Source organism: Trachemys scripta, chromosome 8, assembly GCF_013100865.1.
Source record: "Trachemys scripta elegans isolate TJP31775 chromosome 8, CAS_Tse_1.0, whole genome shotgun sequence".
In the NCBI taxonomy this organism is placed as follows: Eukaryota; Metazoa; Chordata; order Testudines; family Emydidae; genus Trachemys; species Trachemys scripta.
Window position 1 is genome coordinate 49,666,591 of NC_048305.1, and position 10,339 is coordinate 49,676,929.

A 10,339-nucleotide genomic window follows, 5' to 3' on the forward strand; every position below is an offset into this window, starting at 1 on the left:
ATGTTTAAATTGCTTCTGAACTTGGGCAGGGTTTTTTCTCCTATGTTTTTGGGAGAGCTGTTGCAAATTTTTTTTCTCTTTACATCAAAGTGTTAGGCGGCAACTGGCCAGCAAATGAACTTCCAGTTACTTTGTCCTTTGGTATGCTGGGTTATTTTGACTTCACTTTTTTTTTGTTTTGTTTCAAAACTGATTTAAAAATAATCGAGTCCCTTCTGTGACTGCAAATGAACATTTGGTGATAAAGTATGTTCCTAGGTTATCTTGGAGGAAAGTGCAATCTACTGTACTTTCTAGTTTTTCTCCATTTCATTGATTTTTGTTAGCTCTTATCTTCCATTCTTTATTTCACAGTTGCCTGAGCATTAAAGGACATTTCTTCTTCTCCTCAGGCATGTGTAGACAGCACCTTAAACCTCTGCACATTAAAATATTGGCTCCCAGCAGGCAGACAGAAATGTTCAGTGAGCTCTGAGTGAAATGGTCAAATGAGTGTTCATATCACATGCTACCATCCACCCCAGACTGCAGCCAGCTGCTGCTAGTTACTTCCCCCTCTCTGGATCAGTTATACAACTATAAGGCCTGATCATGCAATCCTTACTCAGGCAAGTAGTCCTTAGTCATGGAAGTAATGCCATTGACTAAGAGATGCAGAATTGTGCCGTAGGGCCTGATCCAACATCTCCTGTAGTCATTGAGAGTCTTTCCAGTGACATCAGTGCCAAATGAAGCTGATCCGTAAGGGGTTTGCTGGTGGGTATTTGTGACCATTGTCAAGGCCATAAGAACTACTATTGCCAAAATGACCTGCAGGAACTCGCTCTTCTGCCTGGGTAACGGTAGAGTACGGAAAGGTGTGCTTAAGGGGCAGCAAGTAATAAAGCTGTGTCAGAACCATTCCCCCTACCTGTCCCATTACTGGGGTTCAGATGTTTAAAGAGGCATAAGAACATAAGAACATAAGAATGGCCATACTGGATCAGACCAAAGATCCATCCAGCCCAGCATCCTGTCTTCCAACAGTGGCCAATGACAGGTGCCCCAGAGGGAGTGAACCTAATAGGTAATGATCAAGTGGTCGCTCTCCTGCCATCCATCTCCGCGCTCTGACAAACAGAGGCTAGGGACACCATTCCTTACCCATCCTGACTAATAGCCATTAATGGACTTAACCTCCACAAATTTATCTAGTTCTCTTTTAAACCCTGTTATAGTCCTAGCCTTCACAACCTTCTCAGGCAAGGAGTTCCACAGGTTGACTGTGCACTGTGTGAAGAAGAACTTCCTTTTATTTGTTTTAAACCTGCTGCCCAGCACCTCTGACTCCAGTTAGTGTTAGAGGAAGCAGCAGTTGCTCAGCACCTCTGAAAACCAGACTGCTTATTTAGGAGCTTAAATATGAAGCAAGCAATTTAACTTGAAAGGCCCCCGCATGTGACAATATTGGCCAGTGTGTCTAGCAGCAATGGAGAGTCATGTGGGCTTGTAGGAGAGCTGTGCTGGAGGCAGTTTCAGTTCCTCTGCTGTCTTGCAGAGGCAGGAAAAATGATCCGTCAAGAAGAACCTCCAAATTATACATACAAGGGAGGAGGGAGCTCCCAGCACATCAGGGATGCTTGAGAAGGGAAAGAGGAGCCTTGCTCTGCCTCAGGCATTTGACGCTGATGCAGTTGGCCTAAAATAGTTATGCACCGAGCTCTTTTATCTTAGTAAAACTCGTGTGGCATGAGCCAGCACTTAGAGAATAAATAAACCCTTTCACACAAGCTATGGAATAATAATACACACACTTTACAGGCTGGATTAGTGACTGTGCTAAAGCCGAGGGCCAGGAGAGAATAGCAAGACTTTCCTTCCTATGTTGGAACCCACAAATACCTTCTTCAGGGCTAATATTTATTCCCTAAGTGTAATATTGATGCTGGGTGTTCTAAGGTGTAGGTTCAAACCATAGCACCTAGGAACAAAGCAGTTCATATCTATATCTTAGGTGTACTTGATGTTCAAATGAAACAAGTGCTCAGATACTATGATGGTATAGTTAGGACCCGTACCGAGGAGAGCAGAGCTCTTTCTGTGTTATTCTGGGGGTTATTTTTTGCCCACTTGAGAATCATTCTGACGACATCAGGACCTTGGTACCCTGAGTTTATGCTGTAACCCACTTCTCCATTTGAAGGTTGTCATTCTTCTGCTGCCCTTCCTAATTTCCCTTCCTGTATCAACGCACAATCATATTATTTTTCTTTCCTTGGTCTGGAAGGGGGAAACAGATGGTCTTTCCCCAGATCCCCATTAAGAGTAAGCATCAGAGATACTACTACCTTTGAAAAACGTGGCCCATCCATGTCGCTTCATCTGTGGCTTCCCAAGGCAATGGGTATACCTACCCAGAGGTGGCTTCCCAATGCACGATCCTTGTGGCAATCCCTATGCTGTGGGTTAGTATACCTGGACTTATACAAATGCTACAGTGAAGGTTAATTTTGGTATAATATTTCCAACTGAGATAGAGTAACATATTCTTCCTCCATAGAGGTGAACTACTAAAACCATTATCTGAATCATTACCACCACTGAAATACTTGTATTCCCATTAATTTCTTGACATTTACACACATTTCTATCCCGTTCAGTCACTGATCAACTTTTGGAATGTTAAATTGCAACCCTGTCACCAAACATGATCACTACTTCCATGAGAAGGATCTGTGTCCCATCATCACTGACTAGTTACAGCCATCCTCCTCTTCACTGCAGTCATCCGCAATCTCCTGCCGTCCTTTCCCATCACATTTTGCATTTCCACTGCCCATCTTCATTATCGTCACTGTTATCACCACAACCCTCCCACTCCAGTCCTTAGCAAAGCCCTCCCAGTGCCTCATCTTTGCTGGGCATCAGGCTCTGAAGGGCAGCATACTCTTAGTGCATAAAGCACTACAACAGCCACCTGGGTCACTTAATGTGTCCCTGTCAGCAGTCACGTCTGTTACATACTTCCTCCGCCGGTACAGCTCTGAACAGCACTACAATGATCTGGACTTCTGTTGTGTTTCCAGTTATACAGTCCCTCCTCACCCCATCTTTATCTCAGTTTCACTTTTGTTTCAGACACTGATAGCTTCAGTGCATCCATTCTTCATTAGCCTCATTGTCGCCTCCACCACCACTTATCATGAAGCGTGAGCAACATAATCCTCACTAGCATCATTGTCCTCATTTCTTCCATAACAACAATCATCTTTTCTACTACTGCAGTCATTACCTCATTATACCTCCATTCCCTTTTCGAATCATCTCCATTAGAACCACATTACCTTGAACAACAACTCCATTCCAATCTGTTATCTTCCTTATCTTCTTTACTATAGTTATCTGCACCTCCTTCTTTATAACTATCACCTCCTCAATTACCATTCCATTATCTTTATTACTACCCCTGTTACAGTCATAATTATGCCCTTTACAGTTTTGATATCTGCATCTCCACCCATCCAAGTCCATATCTCTGTCACCTCTGTTAGCAGCAGCAGCACGGCATTACAACTCAGTTATCTTCATTGTCCCCATTAGATAATTCACTTATCTTCACCATCACCACCTTTATTAGAGTCCTAATTATCTCCCTCCTGATTTTCATACTTTAATTATTTTTCCATTACAGATTTATTGTCTTTCATTATCACGTCCTTCATCAGTCAATCTCTCTTCCACTACGGTGTCACAGGCCACATTATTAGCTGATGGCAAGTGACACTGAAGTCAGTGGAGATCTGCAGATTTACACTAGCTGAAGATCTGGCCTGGTATCTTCATCACCGTTATCTCTGTGATAGAGATCATCCCCTCCACTTCACTGCCACCATCTTCACCAGCACCCCTCTATTACAATTCCATCATCTCCGCCTCTATTACAGTCATAATTATCTCCATTACACTTCCATTATCCCCAGATTTATCTCCAGTGCAAATTTTACGATCATCATGACCTGCTCCTCCACAGTCGTCAGCATCCCTATCGCTGTTCCATCCAGTCCCTTCAGCCGCTCCTCTAGCACAGTGAGAAGCACAGCATCTCCTCTGCTAAAATACTATTATCTTAATTGTCATTTCTACTGCAGCCAGCACCTCCATTACGGCCCCATTCTTTTCATTATCGCCTTGATTACAGTTAGAAGTGCTTCCATTACAGTGCTACTCTTTTGATTCATTTGTCTATTACAGTCTGCAGGAGCCCACCCACACATCATAATTCTATTGTCTCCAACAACGGCTCAATTAGAGTTTAATCACACACTCTTTGCAGCCGCTCATTGCTGACAGTGCTGCCATAACCATCTGCATTACCACCACCACAATTCCATGTACCCTCTTGGAACCATCTTTCCTACCTGGGGCGTGCTTTTGAGCAGAACGCCTTGTGCTACCACTGGTAACAGGCCTGCTTTCCACAGCGCGCAGCATAGATCTACAGTGTAAATGGAAGACGTCGAAAGGCACAGTGCTGACACAATGTGTGGAGGGGAAAACTTGTGCAGCAAATTCTGGGCAGTTCCCTTCATTGTATCAGCCCTCATATAGGAAGGGATGGCAGCTGAGGCAGAAGGTGTGGCCTGCGCTACTTGCATTGACTGGTGAACCACCTCTAGCTCATGCCCCATTGGCTTTCTGGGCAAACATGCAGAGCTGAAGTCTGTGCAGGCCCCATTTGACGCCACAGAGAGGAAGCCTGCTCCAAAGCCTACTGCAATCAATGGGAGTCTCGCATTGAATATAGTAGGCTTTGGATCAGGCCCCAAAAGACACAGCCCTGTGGCATGCTGCCTGTAGCTCTCCCACCGAGACTGTGCAGAGAGCATGCCACAGAGAACAGCTACTCCCTGGTTCCACCCATTTCCAGTGGAGCCCCAAACACATTTTGTTTGCATTGAGGGGCTCTAAGCTGACGGGGCGAAGACCCCACACTGCCTTATCTGCCCTTCCCCAATGCTAATCTTCCCCCAGTTTCCATGGACATTTTCTCTCTTCCATGCTATGCACCTGGTCTTTGTTTGGGAATTTCAGTTCTAATAAGTTCAGCTGCTTAGAACCGAGCTGCTGCTCTCCTTAGAATCATAGAAATATTGGGCTGGAAGGGACTTCAAGAGGTCATCTGCTCCATCCCCCGCCCTTAGCCAGCACCAAGTACACTTAGACCATCCCTGACAGGTGTTTGTCTCACCTGTTCTTAAAAACCTCCAATGACAGGGATGTCACAACCTCCCTTGGGAACCTGTTCCAGTGCTTAACATTCCTTAGCATTAGAGTTTTTCCTAATAGCTAATCTAAAACCCCTTTGCTGCAAACCAAGCCAGTTGCTTCTCGCCATACCCACAGTGGACAAGTAGAACAATTGATCACCCCCCTTTTTAAAACACTTTAGAGAGTTGAAGACTTATCATATTCCCCCTTCATAACATGTTAATTGAATGTTTTAGGATTTCAAATCAAGTTTGATTCTGGTTTTATGTGAAAGTCAGGCTTAGTTATTGTCTCAGACATTGTGATTCACTGAATATCCTTTTCCTTTCCAGCCCAACCAATTGCTAATAAAGGCTTGCCTATATCTTATGTTCCCTCATCCTGTTAGCCGGACTGTTTCAGTGTTAGCTGTACAGAACCAGTTTATGGTTGAAAGATATCATTTGGCCAGCATGCACAGAAAATGTATGACTATACTCCCTGTAACAAGTTCTTGCAAAGAAGAAGCATGTCAGAATGGGGATAAGTTAGATGAGAAGAGGTGAGACCTATTGGTGGACAAAACAGCCGTACCATGCCCATGGGACTGATTACCAGCTGGACCAGGATTCATTTCACAGCAAGCTGGACTGATTGTTAGCCAAAGCTATAGGAGACCGACACTGAGTACAGACAACATGCAAACAATTCATTAGCAGGGTGGTCGGGAATTTCAAAGAAGCCTAAAGCAGGTAGGTGCCCCGCCATAATCTCTAGCCTGGCATAGAATTGGCAGACACTGTGGCAGTAAACTGGATTAAATCCACCCATTTTGTAAATGCTGAGTATTTCAACATCCTGCATTGACATCATTACATCCACAGCATCCTGCTTCCATTGTGAATCTATGCTCTCTATGTCCGGTGTTATCAGCATAGCAGGGCATTTTGCTAAAAAGCATGTCACAGCTCTCACTCTCAAAACCAGGCATGTGAATTCACTGTGACCAGTGTTACTGTCCTGCATATAGATAATTGCCATTCACCTCAGCCTGTTCACACGCTGCTTTGCTATGCTGACATGTGAACTGGGGGCGGTGGTGTTGAACAGGGAGGACAGCCACACTCCATTGAGCTGATGCTAGATACTGGTTCAGCTCTGTCAGTTCGGTGGGAATCTTTGTACTTGCCCTGTTTTCAGAACAGGCATCTTACAGAACCGAAACTCTCCTTGGTGATGTACTGGAAGAAAATCAGCCCTTTGCCAGGGTTGTCTTATTGCACTGGTGACACGTGTACTTGCAGAGTTCCATTATGGGAAAATGGACCATTTCACTGCTTTTAACATGAGAGTTGCTAATGCACATGCACAGAAAGTTCCTATCTGCTTAAGCCCTGACTCCACTGTGACAAACAGTAGTGACTCTCTGGCATGCTTGCCTGTGCAAACGCATTTGTGCATAAAGTCAATCCCTTCCCACCAACATAAGAAACTCAGATGCTTGCCTCTGACTTTCTGGGAAGCTGGGTCCTAGGAGATACAAACGCGTGAGCTGGATTTGGGAAAAAGAGAATAATGCAATCCAGCACAGCAATGTGTATAAGGAAGATAAACAGATCCACGCTGTAATTTCAGTGGCCAGAACTCCAGTGGGGTTCTTTAGGGAGCATTTGTAAACCCAGATTTGTTTAAAGCAAACAAAAAGAAAGCCCAGTTAAATCTAGCTATCTGTTTCATGTTATTATTTCTTTGTCATAGAGTAGCACCTAAGGGCCGCAACTGAAATCAGAGTCCTGCTATGGCAAATGCTGTACACACATAGACACAGTCCCTGTGCCAAAGATCTGACAAGCTACCCACAGGAAGTGCAATGATCCCCATTTCACAGATGAGGAACTGAAGCACAAGGCATTTAAGTGACTTGCCCAAGAGCATCACACTGTGGAAGAGCTGGGAATCAAACCCAGACCTCCTATGTCCTAGTCTAGTGCCATCAACAAACATGGAGAAAAGCTTGTCTACTGTACATGTGATCAGAGAGGAAACTCTGGCCTCCTCTTCACCTTCCACTTGTACTTCAGAGCAGAGGCATGGGGGCTCTTGCTTCTTTTGATGCCATGTGCCAATAGTGGAACTAAGGGGGGGGGCCTTTAGGTGTATGTGTGGCACCTTTTCACATGGGGCTGGAGAGTGAACCTGCCCTCCACTCACTTGGCAGTAGTCGTGCCTGTCCTACAGTGCTGAGCCTGGCTCCCTGCTCTGGGTGTTGTGACATGGCACATGGCTATGTGTGGTGCTGTGACCCCATGAGCTATGTCACGAGGCCACTCATTCAAATTTGGCCTGGCCGCCCCTTGGGCATGATGGGTCAAACAGGAATGGTGCTGCAACCCCATGTGCCAGGTTGCAATGCCCGGGGCGGGAAGCTGGGGCCTGCCCCATGGGACAGGAGATGCTGCTGCCAGGCGAGCCGTGGGCAGCCACCATGAATGACTCATTGCTTCCCGATTGCAAAACCTGGCTCTGCCACTGGTCTGGGCTATGGTGATTTCTTACCACTTATTTATTATTTGTATAACAGCAGCATCTAGAAGTGCCAACCAGACTGAGGGCCCATTGTGCTAGGGGGTGTACTTATAGATAATAAAACAGAGTCCCTGCTCCAAGGACCTTACAATCTTAGTTTACAACAAAATGCAACAGGTAGATGAAACCAACAAATAAGAAACGGGAAGGAGTAGCAGCAATACATGTGTTTTTGCATAGACTGGCTGTGTGTACAGTATGTAGGCACAGCTTATTTTTTTAATGGTATAGACAAGCAGATCAGTAATAGGAACCGCAATTACCATCTGCTTAGCCATTATCAGCTTGGCAGCATTTTGTCGGCATCACATACCGCTCTTCCCCAACAAAATGAAGTTGTGTGATGTCACTGTAGCATCAGAACATGGAGTACGTCCATATAGAACAGAGATTATGTAACAAAATACTTATGACCTCGATGGCTGCTTTATGATGCTCATGTTGTGTTTGCTGTATTGATTCCTTCACATTAGAAACTCTTCTAGATAATTTGTACCTGTGCTTATTACTTTGACAGCTGCCCCAAAACTTTAGCAGATTTATTACTGTAGCTGGTGCAAGTCTGGCCGTGATTATGACCTTTTTCATTCGGTGTTCATTAAAGCTGTTTTTTTGAAAGACACTAATACATTTTCATGAAAAATGTCGAAATAATTGGTTCACAAATGTAAAAAAGGAATATTTTTAGAGATTTTTCAAGGAATGTTTTTTACTCAGGGCTTGTCTTCACTACCCACCTGGATCGGTGGGTAGAAATTGATCTCTCGGGGATCGAATTATCACGTCTTGTCGGGATGTGACAATCGATCCCTGAATCGACGCGCGTACTCCACCAGCCCAGGTAGGAATAAGCGCCGTCGACAGGGGAGCCGCAGCAGTCGATTTGCCACCGTCCTTACAGCGGAGTAAGTTGGATCGGATACGTTGAATTCAGCTACGCTATTCGTGTAGCTGAATTTGCATATCTTAAATCGACCCCCCCCCCAGTGTAGACCTAGCCCCAGACTATCCAAAAAGAAACCTTTAGACCACGTGTCATTCCAAAAACCCAGAGGGCCAGATTTGCAGGTGGTGTGCCTTGGAATGGAAGTCACTGGAGCTGTAGCAATTTACACCGACTAAGGGGCTGTTCACCTGACTTCAATGGAGTGGTGGCATTTTACACCAGTTGGGTATCTGGCCCAGACATTTTATTCTTTCATAAACACGAGCAAAGACTCTTTGGAAAGCAGACTGAAGGGGGGAAATGCTGAGAAGAATAAAATATCAGCGTAAATAACTCATTCTTAGAAGAGCTTTGCACTGTCTGGTTCTTTATACTCTGTATGAAGGAAAAACGAGAACATCTGGAAATCTTTGGAATGAAAAGGAAACATGAGTTTTCCTTCGACGTCAGAAAGAGTTATGGCGGATGCTAAAGGGACGTAGAGATGTTTTATTTTGGGCTTTGAAGCACTGGAAGTTTTTGGTTAGGTTAGTAAATAATTCAAAAAATGATTTGCGCTGGCCCATCTGAGCTCAGGTATTGCGGGAATAAAGAACAAACCCCTGGTATCACCGAGCACAGTAATACATTTTTATTACCAGCCACATAATCACTAGCTTCCTGAAGTACATTATTAAAAACAAGGTTAGTACTAGCTGCTACAGACCCCATTAGTCCAGAGCCCCAGCTTGCGAGGCGTCCAATAAATAAAATACCATTTGGGGCCATTTCATTACGTCTGTGGTAGCCAGGCATGAAGCTGAGTTCTGCTCGGACTATCTGCAAAACCACCCACTGCAAAGCACCAAGGGACAATGAACCCCACCCGGACGTTGGATATTTGAGCGGGAGGGGAAAGCACAAAGTAAGAAGGTCCGGTACCTGCTAGAGTAGGTGGTTTGGTTTTTCCTTCCTCGGCACCCTCTCCTGGATCCAGTTCTCAAATGGAAATAGCCTGTTTATCGAGGTAAGATGCTGTAGCCACCTGTAGAGAGAAAGGTACAAGGGTGTTACCTTTTCATCTCAAGGCAGAGACTTGCACTTGTGGAGATGTCCAGCTTTCAGTGACATGCACATTTCAAGCCTGTTTCCCACTTTTAGCGGGAGGATGGCACATCTTGGCTTGTCTCCCTCCTTGCCTGCTCTGTTAACTCTTTAAGCTCCCATCCACCTGGGGGAGGTCAGTACATTGTCCTCTGCAGTGATGTACCATCACATGGCATTTCATCATCAAAGAGAAGGCTGTAAAAGCCTTCAGTTTGGAGGGCAGTAATCAGGTACCCAGCTATTATAAGACTCCGGTGGGGATAACAGTATTAAAATAGTGTTTGTGTTAGTTAACAGCACTTGGTCTCAAAATAAGACTAGCACAGTGGCTCTCAACCTTTCCAGACTACTGTACCCCTTTCAGGAGTCTGATTTGTCTTGCCTACCCCCAAGTTTCACCTTGCTTAAAAACTATTTGCTTACAAAATCAGACATAAAAATACAAAAGTGTCACAGCATTATATTACTGAAAAATTGCTGACTTTCTCATTTTTA

The 10,339-nt window shown here is 44.7% G+C and overlaps 1 protein-coding gene across 3 annotated transcripts in view; it reads right to left on the reverse strand.

The window, feature by feature from the left end:
• Nucleotides 1-9,776, reverse strand: part of TNR (tenascin R) — a 153,023-nt gene extending 143,247 nt beyond the window's left edge. For all 3 annotated transcript variants that reach the window (XM_034779399.1, XM_034779398.1, XM_034779397.1), the window contains exon 1: nucleotides 9,680-9,776. The gene's annotated coding sequence lies outside the window, so the exon portion shown is untranslated. The remainder of the gene's footprint in view (nucleotides 1-9,679) is intronic.
• Nucleotides 9,777-10,339: the final 563 nt, after the last annotated feature.